The sequence below is a fragment of the Pteropus medius genome, unplaced genomic scaffold (genome assembly GCF_902729225.1).
Source record: "Pteropus medius unplaced genomic scaffold, Ma_sr-lr_union100, whole genome shotgun sequence".
Taxonomy (NCBI): Eukaryota; Metazoa; Chordata; class Mammalia; order Chiroptera; family Pteropodidae; genus Pteropus; species Pteropus medius.
Window position 1 is genome coordinate 2590451 of NW_024350397.1, and position 22879 is coordinate 2613329.

Here is a 22879-nt window from a genome sequence, read left to right on the forward strand (position 1 = left end):
TAGGGGTTCTATTGGCATCTAGTGGGTGGAGGCCAGAGATGCTGCTAAACATCTTACAGTGCACAAGACAACCACCCCCGCCCTCCCCCACCCCCCCAAAAACCTATCCAGGCCAAAATGTCACTAGTGCCAAGGTTGAGAAACCCCGGGCTAGAGACATAAACATGGAAGACTTATTCAAAATGATCATATTTAAAACCCAAAGTATAAAGTGAGGGGCAAAAAGAGGACCAAACTTTGAGGAACTCCTCTTTCAGAGTCAAAGTGGAAGGACCAACAAAGAAGACTGAAAAGGGTCAGCCAGAATGGGAAAAAGAAAACCAGGAAAGGGTGGTGTGACAAAGGCCAAGAGAAGAGTGTTCCTGAAAGGAAGTAAGGCTCGATTGTGGTCAACTGCATGAAGAGTTGCTAAAATGTCAAATACCACTGGTAGGGAGGTTAGAGTTTTGAAAGAATGGAGGAGGTGTGCTGTGGGGAGTGAGATAATAGAAGCACATGGGAAGATTATATCATTATAGTGAAAGGAACAGGCAGGTAGTTGAGTTTATCCAGTCCTGAGGCTTTGGCAGACAGGAGAGATCAGAGGTACAAAGGAACTGAGGAATTTGCAGGAGAGTAATTTGAATTAGGGCAGCTAGACTGGATAAGAAAGGACTTGATGACAGGAAGGGACTAATGAATAGAGGGAAATAGAGGGAGGGGTTAATGAATTGAAAGTCTTGATAAATCATAAACATTTTTCCATATCACTACCGTGCTTTCAACTGCTCCATAATAAAACAGCCTATTTCTTGATGTCATTAAAGTAAGTGTGATTTTCTTTTAATAAATAGCTATTTACTATTTGAATACTGCTCCTGCTCCTACTTACTTTTCGAGACCCGGATCAAATAACATTTGTAGAAAAGATCATGGTATCATGAAAGATATGCTAAATAACAAGCCAGAGTTAAAATATCAGCTCTTTCATTTACTAATGTTAAGGCTTTGGACAATTTACCTAATCTCACTGAACCTAAACTTCTAAATCTAATTAACAGATTGTCATAGGCTGAATAATGCCCCTCCCCAGGATATCCAAGTCCTAATCCTTGAAATGTGTAAATATGTCATGTCACATGGCAAGGGGTAATTAAGGCTCCAAGTGGAATTAAGGTTGCTGAACAATTGACCTTAAAATAAGGAGAGCATCCTGAATTATCCAGGAAGAGCCAAAGTAATCACAAAAGATTCTTTAAAGGAGAAGAGGGACTCAGAAGTGTCGGAACCAGAGAAATGACATGTGAGAAAAACTCAATCTGCCAGTGCTGGCTTTGAAGATGGAAGGAGGCCACAAGCCAAATAAATGTGGGCAGCCTATAGAAGCTGGAAAAGACAAGAAAACCTATCTCCCCTAAAACCTCCAGAAAGGAATGCAGCCCTGCCAACACTCAGTAAGACCCACTTTGGACTTCTGACCTTCAGAACTGTAAGATACTAAGTTTGTGTTGTTTTAAGCCATGAAGTTCTTGTTAATTTGTTATAGCAGCAATAGGAAACTAATACATAAATTGTTGTGTAGGTTAACCAAGATAACATATATATAAAGTATCTAATAGAATGTCTGGTACATAGGAAGCATTTAAATAGCTGCTATGATGTCATCAGTGCTAATACTACTAATAGCGCCAAAATCAATAGTAGTCAACAGAAAGAACTCAGCTCTAGAACTTACTCAGCTCTGAGACCTAAGATATCTTAACCTCTGCAGGACTCAGTTCCTTCACTCACAAAACAAAAGGGGACATAGAATAGATGACTTCTAAAGTTTCTTCCAGCTTTAAGATTTTATGATGCTAAACTCTAAATCTTTCATGACACATTCTACTTATCACTAATTAAGTAATTCAGAAAATTCTATTAAATAAAAATATTAAGCCAAGCAGTTTTCATTTTATGTTTCAATATGTTCAATATTTTATATTGCTGAATTATATAGCCTTATAAAGTTGGGTAATGGCATAAAAATCAGAGGCCTGAAAGCAAGGAAAAATATCTAAGTCATTCTGATACTATTTAAAGGCCTTATGGTCAAACTATGATAATAGTATCTTCTCAAATAGCTCAAAGTATATTCCCACATATTAGCTCATTTATTCTTTTTCTAACAGCTTTATTGAGATATAATTCACATACCAAACAGCTCACGCTTTTAAAGCATATAATTCATTGGTTTTAGGGACCCTCTAAGGGATATGACTTGCATATCCCTATGACCATATCCATATTCACAGAGCTCTGCAACCATCACTGCGATCTTAGACAGTCTTCACCATCCCAAAAAGAAACTCCCTACCCATCAGCAGTCACTCTCCCATCTCCCCGCTCCAACCATCCCAGCCCACTAGTCTATTCTCTGTACCTATGGATTGGCCTATTCATTTCATATACATGGAATCACAATATATGGAATTTTTTGCCTGGCTTCTTTCGCTTACCATGTTTTGAGATTCGTCCATGTTGTAGCATGTGTCATACAGTACTTCACTCCTTTTTATTGTTGAATAATATTCCATTGTATGGATTTACCATATTTCATTTATACATTCATCAACTAATAGACATCTGGGTTGTTTCTACTTTTTAAGTATTAGGAATAATACTGCTGTGAACATTTGTACACAAGTGTTTGTATATATGTATGTCTTCATTTCTTTTAGGTATATACCTAGGGGTGGAATTGCTTGTGTAACTGGGAAGATCTTCACTTCTTTAAAATGACTCTTTCTCTTAGATTTCTCTTTGATTCAAACTGGCCTTACACTCACTTGCTTCTTTTCTTTCCTCATCCTTCCACCTTTGCACATACTGCATGACCAGTTTCTTAATCATTCAGCTCTTACGAAAGCATCAAACAGTCTTGGGAACAAAGCCTCAGGTCTGTTGACCACACAGAGCTTCAGTCAAAGTAAAGATAATAATTTGACCTCAGTTGTGTTTTAGCTCCAGACTCAGGAAGCTGAAACAACCCTACCAGCAACCCCCTGAAACCAGACAGAACAATACCATGACTGGTATCAGGACCCAATGTAATGATCAACTGCTTCATACCCTAGCCCCAACCAATCGGTAGAGCCCACAACTCCAAATCCTCAGCTCCCATGACTAATGAGTTTTCCCCTATATAACCTAATCCCTAGAAGCCATCAGGGAGCCAGTTCTTTGAGTGCTAGCTCACCTGTATCTCCAGGCTTGGAACTACTTCCTTAAGTAATATTTTACTTTCTTTGCTGAGACTCCCTGTTCATATCTCTTTCGGCTTTGATGTGCACAGGCAAACAAACTCCCTTTTACTTCAGTAACAGTGGGTAATATATGGTAACTCTATGTTTTAACCTCTTAAAGATCTGCCAAACTGTTTACCAAAGCAGCTGCCCATTTTTACATTCCCACCAGTACAGGAAGGTTTCCATTTTTCCAAATCCTTAACAACACATTATTATCTACCCTTGATTATAGCCAACTAGTGACTACGAATGTAGTTTTGACTTGCATATCCCTATGACCAATGATGTTGAGCATCTTTTTATGTGCTTATCAGCCATTCATAGGTCTTCTTCAGAGAAATGTCTATTCAGATCCTTTGCCTATATTTCAGTTGGGTGACTTGTCCTTATTGTTGAGTTATAAGAGTTCTTTATAAATTTGGAATACAAGACCATTATCAGATAATATGATTTGCATGTATTTTCTCCCATTCAATGTATCTCATCTAATCCTAGTGCAGTTACTTGCACTCAACAGATTCTGTGCTGCTATCCCCATTTAACAGACAGAACTGACATGTCATATGATTAAAGAGACTTGACAACTGACAGACTCAAAAAAAAGCTTATAGCTGTGATGTCTTTTATTAATTTTAAAGAGGCTATTTACTGATAGCAACATTGTGACAGAACACCCAGGAATTCTCCCTCATTAAAACCTGATGCTGTCTCTGTTTTATTTCAACCCCTATACCAAAGATGGTTCATTTATTAACTCAAAAAATAGTTATTGTTACATGACAGGCATTGTGTGCGACTCATAGCTCAGGATGTATCAGTGAACATGACCAAATTCTTATTCTCATTTGTCTTATAATTTGGCAGTGTTGTGCAAAATCCCTAGCCCTAAATCAATTTCTTGATAGCAAACAGTCTAAAGAAATTTTTTGTCTTAATGCTAAAATATCCACCCTCAACTCAGATTAAAATTACAGATTTGAATGCAAATGATTTCCTTTTTTTTTTTTTTTTTTAAATCCAAAGCTTCAAACCTATTTTGTGGTCTAGAGTGACCTTGTTTTGAGTATTGGCTTTAGTAGACCATCACTTGGTTCTTATAAATCCTTTTTATAGTGCAGCAATGAGTACTTTAATGACATTTGTCAAAATAGAACTCTGACTAAAGGAAGAAAACACTCACATTTTTACCTTTAACAAGAAAAGCTTTAAGGTTCAGAGTCTATATTGTGGCCATCTCCTACCCGATGCTGAATAAAAATGTTATAATAGCTGCATTAAACAGAAAAACAGAAGTACAGAATTCAACAACTTAAAAGGGTAGTTCTAACCTTGTCTATCAAAGTATTCCCAATGCAGAGCAGAGGGACTGACTAATCCCCAGACTGAAGGTACAGCCCTAAGTGGTCCATGCAAACTTTAAATTTCTTGGATTTGTGTTTTTTTCCCTTAGAGTTCACACAAATGTTACATTCTCAACTATAATATAACCAGTTTCTTTTGATATAAAAAAAAAATTAACATTCTTAATTAGGATCAATATAAGAACTTGTTGAGGACAGACAGAACTCATGGCTTATAACCAGAACTACATTCATTTTAACTGTCCAAATTTAGTAAATTAAATAACAGCCAGCAAGTAAAACTAACACTTGGGAAGAGGTACCATGCCTACCTCACGGTTTTGGGTGCCCTCAGCACACCCCTTTGTAATTGGAGGGTATGCATGTTGCCATTTAGCTAGCTAGGCGACCAAGGATTAAGAAGGCACAGGCTGAGCAGGGCCAGCATGACCCAAGGTGATCCCAGGGATGGCTTGCTGCAAGAAGGCAGCAGCACAGTTCGACACAGGGCTTTTCCACACTAGGAACTGGGAGGCTAGTTTTCCCGCAGTGTCTCGGGTTGCTTTGTGGCGTCAGAAAATAGCTGTAAGTAGGCAAAGCACTGCACTACTGACTTCCAGTTCCCTCACTTCCACCTGTCTTATATACTAGGCCCTTTTTTCCTGCAGAAGACTGAACTCAGACAGCAGGAAAAAAGAGCTGAAAACCTAAATCTAGAGGAAGTCTTGGCCAAGCAGACAAGAATGTCCATCAGATCTGAAAGACAAGGTGAGGACAAAATGGGAGAATGAATAATGAAGCTGGTAAGAAGCAGAGTCAAAAACAGGAAAGGGTGTGGTATAAGCCAAGGGTCAGGGTCAGGCCTTTGTCCACTGAAAAGAATGCCTATTGTGGAGTGGGTCCATCTGCTTAAGGGAGCAGCAATGGGATCCTTCACCCAGAAGCACTCAATTGCTGAAGTCTTAACCTACAATACACTACTTAAAGGCCCCAAGGCTCCAATCTCTTATCCTTCTAGCTCTCTAGATTACTTTATTCACATTACTATTCAATTCTCCACAAAACAGCCAATGCGAACCATCAGAAAAGTAAGACAGTCACTCCTCTGATTCAAACTTTCCAATGGCTTTCCCATGGCACTTGAATAAAATCCTAAATCTTATGGTGGCCCTAATATATCATGCCCTTCATTAATTACCACTCTCTTCCTCACTCACACTCCCCAGTGCCCTAGCTGCTTCTTAAGCAAGATCCTGGCCAGGCTCTGCTGTGCTGTTTCCTTACCCACATGCCCTGCTGTGAACTGCTCAGAGGACACATGTCTTCCAAGAGCCCCTTCCTGTTCACTGTAATCTAAAATAGCAGATGCATCACTCTCTAATCCTTTATGCTTTTTTTCTTTTTAACATTTTCTTACAATCTGAAACCATATACATATATATAGACTACATATACATATAGACTACATATATAAATGTAGTCTAACTCCCATTAGAAGTAAAATCTACCAGGCCAGGACTTTTTTGATCAGTGTTTTGATCTAGGTAGCCACACCTCCTAGAACAGTGCCTGGAAGATAAAAAAATGCTCAATATTTATTGAATGAACGAATAAATAATCGTATTTGAACTTAAACATGTTTAGTTATCCAGTCTTTCCCCAACCTCTCATATTTTTTCTTGATCCATCAAACATGACCCAAGTACACTTCTTGCCCACTATAACCCACGATCTGATCACCCAGCTTTGCACATTCCCATGTGTAAACTCTCAACTATCTTACCAGCTTATCCTTCCTCTAAACCAATCTAAGTATCTACCTCTTCATTCCCACTCCAATCATCTAGAGACAGATCACTGATATGAAAAGCTCTAACCATGCTGACTGGGAATTTTGCAAACACATGGTCTCCTATCTCAGTAGGCTCTTGCTCACTGTTGCCATCAATCTTTTTCAGGGCTCCCAATCAGCTCCCTCTCATGTCCCAGATTCAGTTCCAAACTTCCATCACTTTCTCCAGCATCCATCTGTCCCTTCCACTCAGCAAATGACATCACCTCTACAGAAACAAAGGAGAGGTGATTAAGTCAGACTCCCTCGGATTGCTCACCCCACTGACCAACGACCAACAATGACCAATAACCAACAACCCATACACCCATTCTTACTTCCTTCCTGCCTGTGTAGAGGAAGGGTGTCCCCCTTCATGCCCAAAGCTAACCTTTGACCAGAGCTCCAGGACTCAAGCCACTCACCCCACCTCCTTAGGGATCTGATGCCATATGTTATCCACTTTTCCCTTCCACATCTTCAATTGCTCCTTCTCTTCTGGTTTTCACCCCACTGCACATAAATGTTTAAATCTCTCCCATCGTAAAACAAACAAATGAACAAACGAAACTAAGATACTTTCCCAGACACTGAGTCTCTCTTGTACTATCCTATTTGCCCCTTTCCCTTCATAACCAAGTGTCTTAAGAGTCTAAACTCCCATTTTTACTGCTCCCCCCACCCCCAACTCACTTCTTAACCCTTTGCAGTCTGGATTTTGCCTGAAAACACAAAACTGATCTCTCCAAAACACAGGTAACTTCTTAACTGAAAATTCATTCAGAATATTAGACCTGTCAATTTAATACTGATACCCTTAATCTTAAAATGCAGTCTGTTTGCCACTGACTGTGTGATCTGAGAAAGGTCTCTATTTGTAGTATAGCAGTTAAAAGCATGGGCTCCATCACAGTCAGCTTGGGCTACCATAACAAAGTACCATGACTGGGTGACGGAAGAAAAGAAATTTATTTTCTCACAGTTCTGGAGGCCAGAAATCGAAGATCAGAGTGCTAGCATGGTCGGGTTCTGGTGAGAACTCTCTTTCTGGGTTGAAGATGGCCATCTTCTCACTGTGTCCCCACAGGCAAAGATCTCTTGTGTCTTTCTCTTCTTATAAGGGTACCAGTTTTACAGGACTATTTAACCTTAGGCTTCATTTAACCTTAATCACCTCCTCCTTAAAAGCCCTATCTCCAATGCAGTTTACAAGGTGGGAATGAGGGGAAGATGAAGGCTTCAACATGAATTTGGGGGGACACAATTCAGTCCATAGCAGTCAACTATAATGAGATTTTAAGTAAAGTATGGTAAAACCTAGTGTTTTGTAACAATAACTATGCGAGTATAAGAACTCTAACAAAGAAAAATGGATATCACATGAAAATATCAGGATACCAAATTTTATATAAATATGTAAAACCTATGTATATGAATAAAAAGAATATATCATAATCACAATAAGAGTGATGTTCAAATAAGAGTTTATTTCTAAACTATTTGTTAGACAATTTCAAAAATAAATTTTCATAGAAAGAATATATAAATCAAAAGCTTCAAATGAAAAAAAAAATCACTAGAAACAAATCTAACTTTGTTTCCTGCTTTCCTGTATTAACTAGGATATAGGCTATCCTGCTGCAACAAAACCAAGAATATAGTGGCTCAAACAAATGGAGCTTATTTCTATGTAATAGTCCAGGGGAAGACAAGCGGTAAAGAGCTCTCCACAGTCCAGGGACTGAGGTCCCTTCTCTCTTGTCCCACCACTCCCTGGGGTTACTACCCTTGTCAGGATGTTCCAATAAGCTAGCTCACCAACACTTTGTTCATGGGGGTGAAAGGAAAGGAATATGACAAACAAGCAGACACCAACCACTTCCACATCCATCCACTGGCCAGTACTTAGGTATGTGGCCTCATCTGGCTACAAGGAGCCTAAGAAATAGTTTCTATATAGGGGTCATGTGCCTCGCTAAATATCAGAGGTGAGGGGGCATCCTTCCCACTCTGGAACAGTTATCTTCTTTCTAAAGGGATAACCTAAAGCCCCACTCAGTAACTGGATTTGGCTCAAAGTCTATAATCTCTGGGTGATGCAAATCCTCTTCAACAGATATCGATCTGGCTCTATCCTAGTCCAATGACCTATGAATTAAAAGATAAGTAATCTGTGCTCTCCACCAACACCATCACACCCAACATATAACCGAATAAATACGATTAATGCAGTTAAGTCTTCCATTCTGAAAAGAATGGCAAATACATATTCTTTTTTCACCAATGGTAAAATACTACTGGAAAGCAATGGCAAAGAACACCTGCTCTACCAGGGAAGGAAGTCCATTGGTTAAACTTATTTCTGTTCTCTGGGGGATATCCTTTGTCTATTTGTCTGCTAGAGCCTGGCTTTGCCTCTAGAAGATTCTATTTTTCTATTATCTTTCTGGGCATATATGAAGTGGGCATGGGAGAATACGTGTACCAAGGAAGCAGCAAAGAGCTGGTATAAATTTGAGGGTCAAAGATTCCTTTAAGAGTCAATGTCAAACCATCACAGGCTTTTCAAGGCAAACTTGTGATATCTTCAACAACATAATCCTCTCAAAAATTCAACATGTCTGTTTGCCTTTGGTCAGTGTCATGTGAAAGTAACCACAAGTAAAGATTCAGTCTGGTCATTGGTATTAAGCTTGTCATTTCTCCTCATTTATTTGCTGGCCTCTATGGCAGATCCATCTCTCTCTCCCTTGATTTAAGGTTAGCTATCTTGAGGTCATCTGATTCACAACAGGACAGGAGGATTATACCATCACTCCATTTACATAAGGGCAAGCTATGTCACTTGAGCTGACCCTTCCTGCCTGCCTAATTTCAGATTCAACCATCTGAATTGCTTTGACCAATAAAATATGAACAAAAGTAACACATGCCACTTCCAAGCAGCTGGTTCTGCCATATGTCTTTTCCTTCTGCCACAGAATAGCAACGTTTCCAAAAAGCCTATTCTTTCAGCTTAGAGTAACAGAGGATGTGGAACAGAGCCACAGACATGTCATGAGCAAGAAATAAACCTTTGTTGTTGTAGGGAACTGAGACTGTATTTATAACTAGCGCTTTATCTAGCTTAACTGACTGGTTCAAGTGGGAAGGTAAAACCTTAATTTGATCCTTGCCTGGAATGGCTTCCACTGTCTGGCCAAGAAAAATCTAACAGGATAGTCCTAAGAATGAATCTTACCTTTTGCTGTTTTGGGATACAGAAGCAATTTTTTCCGACCCTACAATATCCTATATTAGTGTTCTCACAGTCAACTCAGAGCTCAGACCATGCGCAGAGGGAGCCTCCTTCAACAAAACTATACTCCCATCTCTAACTGCAAACTAGCTAATCAGAACTTTATTTGATACCCTCTTGTAGTTCTTTGCTAAAGCAGCAAGGAGTTGTCAACTCATTTTAGCAGTCTTTCTAACCACTTCCCTGGAGGTACAAACTGGATGGATACATTGATTGCCTTCCAAATTATCAGAGGTGACAGTTTCCCTAAATGTTTTGCCACAGCACAGCTGCCAGTTTTCCAGCCTATAACAAGTGCCAACTGTGTCAACCAACCATGCAATCAGTGCCATGCATTTTAGCTTTTTATTATGGCACCACCCTACTTCAGGTACCAATTTTGGCATGATATAGAGAATGGGATAATTTCTTAAGATGAAATAGTGTCCGAGAAGTTCATTCTCTTCCTTGAAACAGTATAAAGATAGGCAGGTGCCCAGAGGTGAGGGTTAGTAGTCAGTTCTGCTCCACAGTGTCATCCAGAGACCTAGGCTGGTGAGGAATGGCTCCGCTGTCCTCCTCACAGGACTTCTAACTCTAGGTTCAAGACGCTTCTGCCATTAGAGTTGTTACTGCCTTCCAGTAGGAAGGGCAGTGGGGTGGGAGATGAACAGGACAAGCACCTTATCTTCAAATAGATAAACCAGAAGTTGCACTTACTTTCGCTCATATGCAACTGGCCAAACCTAATCATACAGCCATACCTACAGGCAGGGGAAGTTGGAAAATACAGTGTCTAAATAGCCATATACCCAGCTCAACAAGAAGGGTTCTGATACTAAAAGAAGGAAGACCCAGGCACTGCACAAGAATTAGCAGTCTGTGCCAAAACTCGCACAACCTATTCTCAACAGTTATCAGAGAGTTTTTTTTAAAAGCATATTTTAGTCCATGGCATCCTCTGTGCAAAACCTCCACTGGCTTTCTATTCAATTAACAAAAAATACAAAGTCCTCACAATGGCCTACAATCCTCATGTGATCTGTTCCCCTTATTACCTCCGTCACCTCATCTCCTAATGTTGTTCCCATAAAATAAACACCAAATGAATTAAAGATCTAAATATGAAAGGTAAAACTAGGAAGCTAAATAAAGAAAAGAAAAAGTAGGGTAATACATTTGTGTTACCTGAGTGTTAAAAGGTCTCAAACGTATAAACAATATGGGGAAATTATGATGGAACTGACCTACTAAGGACCTATTATTCAACAAAGGACACTATAGACAAAGTTAACAAACAGGCAAAAGAATGGAAGAATACATTTGCAACATTAAAAAAAAGGGGGGAGGGATTTGATATCTAGTGTCTGGCAAAAAATCTGGAAAAATAATGACAAAAAAAGACAAGAAATGCAATTAAAAATTTAGGAGACAGAAACAAACAATCCACAGACAGTAAAATCAAAGTTGTCAGATGAAGTACAGGATGCTCAATTTTAATTAAAAATAAACAATGGAAAAAATTTTAGTATAAGTATGTCCCAACTCTTACATGGTATATATTTATACTAAAATTTTTTTGTTCTTTATCTGAAATTCAAATTGAACAGTGTCCTGTATTTTTATTTGCTAAATCTGGCAACTGTAGGTGCAATCCAGATGGCTAACAAGTGAATGAAGAGAAGCTGAGCCTCACAAGAAATCAAAGAAATGCAAATTAAAACTATGAGATACCATTTTATAGCCATATTATCAAAGGCTACAAAATAAGGCTTTTATTAGAGAGCATATAACCCTTGTTTTTTCCTTTTTCCTACAAAAGAGCACCTATGATTCATTTTTTGATCAGCTCACTAGGCAAGACACATTTCACTAGAAAAAACACATTTCAAATTCATTAATTCACACTATAGATAGCACAGAAATAATCCCAGTAACCATATTCAGGCATCTAAAACAAACTTTTTCTAGAAAATTTAAGCAACTATTTAAGTATAAATTTATATAATTTAAATGATGAGTATAAAAAATGTAAGTATTATTTAGTAAACAACAACTTTTTAATAAATAACTTCATAATATTAATTTTAATACTGGGTTAAGATTATCCTCTCACAGTTAAGGATCACAGCAGGTCAGAAATTTAGACTGTAAACAGAAACAAGAATTGGATTTGCACATTTTCAAAGAGCTTTCACATAAAAATGCTTTATCTAATCACTAATATAGCTTTATCACTAGATAATAACTATCTGAAAGGCAGAGAGGTAAGACACAAAAGCTGTGGGTTAAGGAAGGGCTGCATATAAACAGAACAGCACCCTTTTTTTGAAAATATTATCTGCTTTTTCAAATATAAATACAGTATATAGGTAATTTTAAATAACATCTCAATACAAAAAAACAAAGTAAGCCAAAAACTCATTTTGCCTTCTCTAACTTCTGAGATAAAGAATGCCCACTGAATTTATTTTAACGTCTCCACAGAAAAAGATTTTTAAAACTATATTACTGTGAGAGATCAATTTAGAAAAATATCTATTTTTTGTCATAGTTCTGGTAAATAGTCATAATAGTCATAATTCTGAAGAATAAAAATATTCTAAAATAAACATTAAATCAAAATGTTTACGTAATGGTACTATGATATAACAATTGTGATAAAATAATTCACAGATACTAAAACGATTCAACCTACCCCATATAAAAGACATACAATATAATCATTAAACCTTCCAAAATGTTGATAAGAATTGCTAGTCAACTTTCAAAAAGTAAATGCTTCTAGATGTATCTCTAACAATAGCAAAAACAACAAACTTTTAGATCTATAATTCAGCACCCATCAAGACTAATTTTGGCAGGCAGATGTCATGACACTCCCACAAGAGAGAAAAATAGATATAAAAGTAACACAGATTTCACCATAACATTTAACACATTAAAGTATCACCATAAATAACATATTACCTTTTTAACTATATACAAAAATAATCCTTGAAGCAGCCTGTGTCCCAAATATCACATAATCCTGAAACTGGTAGATGGAAAACAAGTGATATTCACTGCAGTCACTCATTTTTGTTGTTTCAGAAGAAAGCAAAATCAAATGTGTTATATTAACACAATTGCTAATATAAATGTTTGATATAAATGTGGAAAATAAAAAGTGCTTATTCTCCAACTAAAAGAAAGGAAAAAATTATTCTTTGGCTCTTGTCCCAAGCTAAGAATAAGCAGCCATAGAACTGGTTTTAAATATGCCCCAATCAATCAATCTTCAAACTCTACTCAACCTTCCCACTTAAGTACACAACTGATAAATCAGCCAATAAGTGACTGCCCCTCTTCAGCACTCTTGCTCTGCAGCCAGCCAGTCCCTAAACTCCAAGTTTAAAGTTGGCCAATCCTTAAATTCTCACTTCTGAAAAAAGCCAATCCAAAAACTCCATGCTTCCTCAAAATCCTAAGTACATCCCCTGCCTATTTGGAGGACTATATTCTGCAAGCATAGTTCTCTCTTGATTAATAAGTTTGAAAGCAATAATTCAGTTTTATAGAAAGTTGGGAATCTTCACTTTTTAAGTCTAATTATAATCCTTCTTGCCCAATCACGACTGCACCAACAAAGGCGCCCTTTTCCATCTCCTCTCAAGCCCAAACCCACAATTTCACACTATCAATGGTCCAAATCCAGCTGATGGATGTATTATATGAAACATTAAAATTTCCAACTACTGAAACCTACATCAAGAATTGAATATCATCAAGTAATCTTCAAACAAAATGCTAACTGATCAAATATATAAGTAGATATTCTTTTTGATCTAATGGAAATGACAGTGTGGCTTACTTTTGTAAGACCTAAAAAACTAAAATCTAATCCTATCTTTGAAATTGATTTACTTGAGTAAACCAATAATCTCTTCTTAAATTTTCCATTCTAGAAAATAAAGTGACTATCATCAACTCCTATCACCCCACAAAAATGATGTACTCAGAGTAAGATGAACTCTAAGTGTTTCAGAAAAGAAAATAAAAACTAACCATTATGTCATTTTGTTTGTTGTTAAAATCAAGTCAGTCTGAGGTTTACGCCAGCATAGTGAAAAAGTAAGAAAAACAGCCTCAAATCAGACATAAAAGATGACTAAAGAGAATATGGATTCTAATTAGAAAATCAGAATGAATGAGAGTCTTACCCCAAATATAAACCCCCTATCATACTGACAAAGTGAATCATGCTGGGTGGGGTGACTCATCCAAGTAAATGCAAACACAGCCAAGAGCCATCCCTTTGGACTGCTTTTGGACTTAGAGGTCTCAAAAAATAAATTCTAAATAGGAAGTAGTATTATCTTATAGTTTATCAAAACTCAGTGGAGTTGCCACTGAAGTCCAATCAGAGTAGGATTACAAACATTGAATTACCCACTCCTTTGAATGACGACAAGATGGAGGTATTTAAGGGAATCAGAATGTCTCCCCAAAATATGCCATTTTGACATACTTTGACAAAGTACTTAAGAAATAGCAGGTATAAGGACACTCTGCTCTCCTTTTTCCTTCCTGAAAGCAAGGGGCAAAACTCCCATGTGAAAGATACCATCCCAGTACCAGGGGAAAGACATTCTCATCATCAGAGATGGGGAACTGGGGAGAGAAATCTTTACAAACAAGTCTTGTTAAACTAACTCTTAGTTTCCTAGTTACTTCTTCAACCATATACTACCTTGAACCCAAACCCTTCTGTCTTGTCAATTCTTCACAAATTTGTTTCTTTGACTAAAATGGATAAAAGCTTCCTACTCTGGTCACTTCTTCAGGTCTTCATTCTTTTGCGAAGGCTCCCATGCACATGTAAAAGTGTAATAAAATGTGCATGTTTTTCTCCTCTTAATCTGTTTTATATCAGGTTTGCAGGCCCAGCCAGAGACCCAAAGAGGGCAGAGAAGCCCTCCCCTACGATGTCAAGAAACCTATGTAGGGAGGGAGAAAAAGAAAAAAAAGGAAGAAAGCACATTATAGATTGCAGAGTTTCTCAACATCAACAGTACCGACATTTTGAACGAGATAATTTTTTGCCGTTGGGGTTGTCCTGTCCATTGTAGGATATTTAGGAGCATCCTTGGCCTCCACCAGGATGCCAGGAGCAATGCCCTCCACACAGTTCTGACAACCAAAACTGTGGCCAGTCATTGTCAAAGGATGCCAGGGCGAGTTGGGAGAGGGAACAAAGTATCCGCAACTCAGATCCACTGAGCTCAATCCACAGTACTATATTGCAGTATTTATCTCACATTTATCTTTATATAGATTGATGGCTTAGAATGCAGCCTGAAACTAGCAGTTCTGCAATATAAAAACTAAGTTAAAGAACAGTAAGATTTTAAGATAGTACATCTTAAGAAGTATAGGTATAGTAGGGAGTTATGCTTAAATTATCCCTTTCGTCAACATACTATTTTCGCTTAATCCTCTCTAAGAATTTTCTTCTTGGGTATTTTTTGAAGGTAACAACTTGGTTAACACATTACTAAAGCTGAGCTTCCATCCATTAGTGTTTATGTGGGAAAAAAAAATCAAGCCTCAAGATTTTAATTTCTAAGCAACTAAATATAGAATGAATCAAAATTATGTTCTACATACTATTTAAATTATTTGATTTAAATATATTCAAACAATGTTAAGTACATAAACTAGAATTCAGCTATTACTGCAAGTATATATGTGTATGTGAGAACTGAAGGTAATATACAAAAATAAAAGAAATCACAAGCAGTGGAATTTTAAAAATTATATTTAGAGCCCACTACACACCAAATTGGGCTAGACACGTGGTTTTCTACGAGAAACAATTTCCATATATTTACATTTGTACTCTTAACATAAGGTAGCAGTTTTTATATTTACTTATGTAAATATAAATTTTAAAAGAAATTTGGATTTCATAAGTTATCTAGGATGCTATATTTCATCTGAGTCAGTGTTAGAGTGGCTTCTGTTGTCTTCAAATAGAAGGACTAACACATCACTCCTGCTCTGCTGGGAGCCATCTGATACGATTAAATAACCATTGACCTGCCTTGCTGAGCCTGAACTTAGAAAGTGACGAAGCCTGAGGAATCGACAGGCCGTTTAAGATGGAATTCTACTTTTTACTACATCTAATGTTATTAAGGAAGCTAACTGCAATCGTGGTATAAAAAAGGTACTAATTGTTTCAACTCCATTAAATTTAGGGAAACTACAATAGCAGATTTAAAATTTTGTGAACTGCAAAATGAGATGACACATCATCTCTATATTTGTGGAAGCTGCCTGTTTAGAGTTATGGTAGATGCGGTTATTCAGATGAGCTCTCCCACTGAAAGCTAAAGGAGTTCAACAAAATAGAATTTTACATATTGTAAGAAAAAAAACTCTGAAATTAATCATAAAATCTACAATGATGTAATTTTATCTAATCTTTTAAACAGTTTAAATTTGAAATACTCATGTTAGGCATAATAAGATTGTAATAAGTGTGATGAGGTTATAGTATGCCCTGAAAGAGACTTACAGAAATAAGATACTTATTTTTCTGTGTATTGTTCCAGTTTCAATGTTCTATAATGTTCTATAATGTTCCATATTAAGAGATGTAATCTATAATTCCACCTATGACACGTAGCACCAGATCTCCTTCCTATGACTAAAATATATATATATCTTTCAATCGTTAGAGATGATCAGCAGAGAAACTCAAACTCATTTCATTATGTGGAACTTTGGTGTGATACACTTAAATTGGTGGAAACCTGCCTAAATACTTCACACAGCCCCTCCATCACCCTCTATTATGCAAGCTGCAGCATTTCAAGCCAACTCCCTTATTTCACTAGTGAGCCCTGTCAACACTGAAGTAATAGAAATGGAAAAACTCATCACTCCACAATGATACTCAAATATCAGAATATATTTCATTTGGTAAAAATTATATCATTGCTAAATAAAACTAATGCGAATATAGTAAAATATGCAAGATTTTGAGGAATTCTTTTGTTGAAAAAGACTCTTGAGGAGCCTCAAATTCATCCTGCAATTGCTTAGGCCTTCTTTTGCTCCTTTGACCCCTTCATGCCCCATCTCTTAAGCATATGGGGTGGAGGGGGCTACAGAAGGCCAGAATGAGCTAATCAGCATGCATTTATGCAGTTAGTATACTCTAGTTTTATTCCCACAGGTTTTGCCTCATACTCTGCTCCTCTAGGAAGAGTGCTATGTTTTATTCATCTCTGAACTCCCAAAACCTAACCGAATGTCCTGCATATAGTCGTCTCTACCATCTACTACATGGCAAGCATTGGTTTAGGGACTAGAGATAGAGAAGTAAAAGACATAGAGACCTCACCTTCTTGGAACCTCATGGAAGGAGTATATTAAATATTGGCTGCATGAACAGAATCAAGTAATGAAAGACCAGTTAGCACAGCCCCATTGTCTACGCTCCTTTCTCCCATTGCCAACCAAGGCTTAGATGAGGAACAAAAGCAGAATTTCTCTTCAGAAATATGTGTGTCTGTCTCCAGCCCTGACCATTCTCCTGAGTTCTATATTCATATATCTAACTGCCAATTCGGCACGTCAACTCGGAGGTAGTTTCAGGGATTAACTGCATGAACTCTGAAGCCAGACTGGGTTTGAATCCCAGCTCCATCACTCACAAACTGAGTGCCTTTCGGCAAGTCGCTTTTAACCTCTGTGCCTGTCTTCTCATTTATAAAATGGAGGCTATAATGGTTCCTAGAGCATATGACTGTTGTAAGAATTAAATGAATTAATATATAAAAGTGCTTAAACCCCAGTCCACAGTTTATGCTTACACAGCGCTTACTATTATTACTAGCAGCAGTACTACTAGTGTTACTAAATCTATCAGGCATCTAAAACTTGTCCAAAATGGAATTCATAATTTTCTTCTCAAACCACTTTCTCTCTTCTCTAAAAACAGTACCACTACTCGCCCACCCAGTCGTTCCAGACTCGAACCTAAGAATTTTAGGTTATATGTGAACCTACATTAGTAAATCCACAGCAGCAGCTCTACCTTCAAAAGTATATCACGAATTCGACTGCGTACTTCAATCTCTGAAACCACCTCCCCTAGCCAAAGACACCACCAGGTAATAGTCTCCTACCATCCCATCTTCAATACTCCCCATTCCATGACTACAGTTAATTCTCCATCCAATAAAACTAAAATCAGATGCTATTCCCTTGGTGTAAACCTTCCAATGGTTTCCTACCACACTCACAATAACATCTTTACCACAGCCTACAAGGGCCCCCATAGTCTGCCCGGCCTCCGACACCATCTGCCACTACTTTCCCCCTTCCTTGTTATGTTCACAACACTCTCACCTTGCTATGCCTTAGCTACCTCAGTTTGGATTCCACCTCAGAGCAGTACAAGTACTGTTGTTTGGAGTATGAACTCTGAAGTTGGATAGCCCAAATTCAAATACTGTCTAGCACATTTTAACTGTGCAAGCTGTGCAACCTTGAGCAAATTCTTAATCTTTCCATGTCAGTTTCATCTATAAAAATGGAAATGAGTACTCATATGACTGTTGTCGAAATTTAATTTTGTGTTTAGAAAAGTGCCTCACATGTCAGCTCTACATTAAGTGTTTACTGCTATTATTATTCCTCCCTGAAATGTTCTTACCTCAGGCTCTTCCTCCACTTCAACTGATTCAACCATCACCTCCTTTGAAAGGCCTTCCCTGGCAAACCCTATCTACAACAATCTGCCTATTCTCCTAGTCTTTTATTCTTTCTTTACTTCACTGTACTTATCACTATTTGAAATAATATTATATACTTATATACTTGTTGCCTATTTCCACACTGGAACATGAGTTCCACTAGGTTGGAGATTGTCCTGTTTGCTGCTCTAGTTCTTGTTCTGATTCAGAAAGTGGCTTTTAATGCTCACATCTCTATTTCTCTTATCCAGGCTAGGGGACCAATGCAAATTCCTTAACAATACCATACTTAGCCTTTCGTTTTCACACTTATGATCTCACTAGATCTTTGGAAAAGCAACCACAGATATGCCATCATCTCCCATTTTAGAGAGAAAAAGAAAACACCAAGTTTGGGTGACTTGTCTTCGGACACAAAGCTAGTAATTGATAAAACAAAAATTAGAACCCCTGCTTTCTAAAAGAAGGGCTCCTCAAACTCAGATGGAAGGATATTACACCCTTGAACTGAACCTACAGAACTATGATCATATAATCTCTTGAATACACACTGAGATATGTACAATATTCTTCCCTTCTGAGTTCTTGAGAAATACTTGTCCCTAAATTTTATAAGTATTATAGTATAATACTAAGTCATCAATAATGTATTAACCCTTGGCAAGCTAGAAAAGTCAAGCAGTCAGATATGATCAACTAAGTTCTAAGTCGACACAGCAAAATCCCTAAAACTCACAGTGTATCTGTATCGAGTATAAATGTACTAGTTCCAGCATGCTTTAAAAGCTTTCTCTGCAAAACCCAGACAAGGACGACATCGTAATTGTCGAGATCATTGTGATCATGATACCAGTTTTTTCTTGATCCTTGGTCCAAGTTCAGTGACAATAGTTCAGACCGCCCATCAGGCTCGTGTAGTCCATGATCAGATGGTGGGTGGGGGAATATTGAGGAAGCAAGATTGTTAAAGAGGTCCCTACCTACGAGACCTTTGTGAAATGGTCATTGGACACCACATTCTCAGTATAACCGATTGTTTTTATAAGCTTTCTCCTAACAAGTTTACACTTTTGTGTTACCGTATGTGCTCTCACAATTCCCAGTCCTGTGGGAATGACAATTAGGGAGGCCAGAGGCTGCCTTACCGTCATTTTACACAAAAAGGAAAGTGAGGCAACAAGTGGTTATCTTTAAACTTGACCTCAATTATTTGGTCACTTGCAAGATCCCAAAGGAAGCCTGAAGGCAGTCAAATTCCTTTCATCAAGGAAGGAACATAAAGGGCTCTCCCATTTGTACCTTTCCCCCTTCCCTGGCCTCGCCTGAAGGCTCCTACAGCCCTCTTGGCCTCAAGGTAAAAGGTGCGGGCCCTGCCTCGCGGGGCGCGGCCTCGCCTGGTGGCATTCCTGCCCCTCCCGCCCCAGAGGGCGCGCTCCCACTCTGGGCGGGTACCTGTCCCTTCGCCACGTTCGGCAGCTCCCCGGATCGCCCCAGGACCTGACGCCCCAGGACCTGACGCCCCATAGCCACTACCAACAACGGGAAAGAGAGCAGCAGGGCGAGCCCCGCAGGCCCGGGGATCTGCAGGAATCCTCCGAAACTTACAGTTTTCCTACAGCGTGCGCGTCACGGCGAGGTGACGTCACGGGACCCGGCGTTCGGGGAGGTCAGGCCGCGGGATGCGGGACCGCTCGGCCCCCATGGCTCCGCCCCCAGCGCGCCAGCAGGCGACACGCCCCTTGCTCGGGGCTCCGCCTCCGTGGTGGGGCTCTGGGCGCAGTCGCAGAGGGGCTTGCGTGGCCGCCTCCTGGCGCGGTGTGGCGGTCAGGGCGCGTAGGGCGGGATCTGATCAAGAGAGCATCGCTCTAAGCCTGTGTGTGTGTGGGTGTGGGTGTGGGTGTGGGTGTGGGTGTGCGCGCGCGCCCGCGTGCGCGTACAGACAGGAGCAATAGAAGGGGGCGAAGACCCCAGGAACACAGTAAACCAGCTATTGGTCAGGGAGTTGGAGTAGGACGCCAGAGTTGTGAGGCAGATTTTCCACAGACATTGCTGTCTTTCCCTCACGTGTTCGTTAAAAGTTCTCCACGTGTGCAGACTGCCATTTGTTCTCCATCAGGTGCCTGCAGGTCCTCCGCCGGGAGGCGTCAACTCTCCCACAGGCCCTCGCCGCCACCCTCCCGGGGCTCCGCCTCTGTCCCGCGCTCCGCCCCTGTCCCGCGCTCCGCCCCAACCGGACTGGCCCCTGCTCGGACCCGCCCACTCCAGGCTCGGACCCGCCCCTTTGAGTCCGCCCTTCCGGCTCCTTCTAGCTGAGCAAGCTGACACCCACTTACCGCGCTCTGTCTCGTTTCTTCCTCTCCTCTTTTCCTTTGAGGTTTTAGCCTCTTCTGCTCATACTGGATTTCCCGTTTTTAGATACTTACGCACTACATTTCACCTCTATTAAATTTAACAAACAGTGGTCTTTGTAATCAGATATGTACACTTCTTCGCTAATGTCAACGGTCCACCTCCTCTCACGTGTTGTTATCTTCCTGTGCCCAATCCAGGGTTACTACACTTTTACAATCTTACAAATGACAAATTCTGGTTAAAAGGTGGCTCAGTGGAAGGTGAAAGGAAGGCTTGAAGAACATTATTTCTGGCTTATAGAATTCTTAGAAAAAAATAAACGTTATGGTAAAAAGTGGCTTGGACAACTGTCGGGGAAAAATAAATGGGAAAAACAGACTTTGGAGATAGACTCTAAGGAGGAAGTGTTTAAGGTAGCAAGGATCACTTGTAAAAACTTAACTTGGAATCACAATAGCTAGATCAGACCTGGGATTTTGCCAGGCAGATCCAGTCAAAATAAAACCTGAAACAATGGTTTGTTTACACTCTCATTGAAAATATTGTAGTATTTTCATAGGAAAGAATAATGACAGGGGAATGTTAGCCTTTAACTCTTGACATCTAAGCTAGTTAAAAATAAACACGTATTATTCAGGAAAAATCTACTTAAGTAATTAAAATTTTTAAAACTTTCTGATTTTCATGGTATTTCTACATTGTTTTAATATAATTTCATACAAGGTTTTAATGAACATTATCGACTGATGTAAGAAATTCATAAAGTTTGTACATGATAATTTTAATTATAAGATCTTTGTTCTGTGGAGCAGTTATAGAAAAAAATAACACTTTAAAAGTTCTACATGTTTTTAAAATAGCAATATTTATATTTTTCCGTGTAAAATAACAATTTTAAGAAACCTTTAAATTGTTAATTGCATTATTTACATGCTTAGAAAATGTTTTATGTATGTCAGCCCCAAAACTGGAATTCACTTTTAAAGAGAGTCTAGATATATCTGTCAACCAACGATCGCTGCCACTAATCCAATACCAACAAGAATCTTCAATCCGGGGTGCAGCATAAGAAGAAACTTTATTCAGGTAAACAGTTTGCAAACCCAGGAAACACATCTTCTGTTAGAAACCCAAAGTTTGCTCCCCTGAGACAAAGATGAGGGCTGCTTATGTAGAAATGGTGTCAGCCCTGGTCTCTGATTAGTCCATTTTTATGCAAATGAGGAACCCAAATTTGCTCAGTTTGATTGGTTTAAATAGCACATTCTGATTGGTAATTATGGAGCTGCTCTGCTTGGTCCATAAAGATGCATATGAGACTATAGCTATACAACTCCCATTGGACAGGGCAGATCTCCACCCATTGGTCAAAATATTATTCCAGGAACTCCTTTATAAAGGTCAGCTCAGAAGGCAGAAGCAGTGCTGGAGACTTGTCAGCTCCGTCTGCAGCTTTTCCTGAATATGTAGTGTGTGTGTGATAGACCTCTGCAAATAATGGCTGCTAGACTTTGATAATGAATATGGGCCCTGTTAACTACAAGTCCTTTAGGGAAGGTATATTTCTTCTTGGGGTCAACATACCTCTGGGAGTATCCCACAGGTAAATGTCATCTGTCATTTTTTGGAGTGAAAATAGTTAAGAAGTATACACTAAATGTTTTAAATATACAATGCTAGTGCCTTTATAAAATGGTATGACAGAATACATTCTTTTCTTCTTGTCTTATTATTCAGTATTTTCTCTCCCAAGATTTCTCCCAAAACAAAAACCTCCTGTGCTACTAGATGCGGTAAAGAATATGGCTAATGAAAGGTTGACAAGGTGAAAGGGTACCCAAACAGAGAGAGGAACAGAAAGAGGGATGTCAAGAAGAAATTTGTGGGGAAATACACAATCAGATTCAGTCAAATTTCTATAACAAACCGTAATCTGATCTAGATAAGTAACCAGGAGTGAAGATCAAAGAGTATTGATATTAGAAAGAGGAACTGTAAGGGGAACTTCTTTCTTTAAGAAAATAAAATCCTGGATGTTCAAGGGTTAACACTGAAAGGACTAA

General features: G+C 38.8%; 1 protein-coding gene across 15 annotated transcripts in view; it reads right to left on the reverse strand.

Moving 5' to 3' along the window:
- ZNF438 (zinc finger protein 438) overlaps positions 1-20303 on the reverse strand; it is a 152912-nt gene extending 132609 nt beyond the window's left edge. For 11 of the 15 annotated variants that reach the window (XM_039839743.1, XM_039839733.1, XM_039839731.1 and 8 more), the window contains exon 1: positions 20070-20302. The gene's annotated coding sequence lies outside the window, so the exon portion shown is untranslated. Of the gene's footprint in view, positions 1-19916; positions 20044-20069 lie in introns of those variants that run through there. The other 4 variants (XM_039839726.1, XM_039839725.1, XM_039839745.1 and 1 more) reach the window with 3 other exon arrangements.
- Between the last annotated feature and the right edge of the window lie 2576 nt (positions 20304-22879).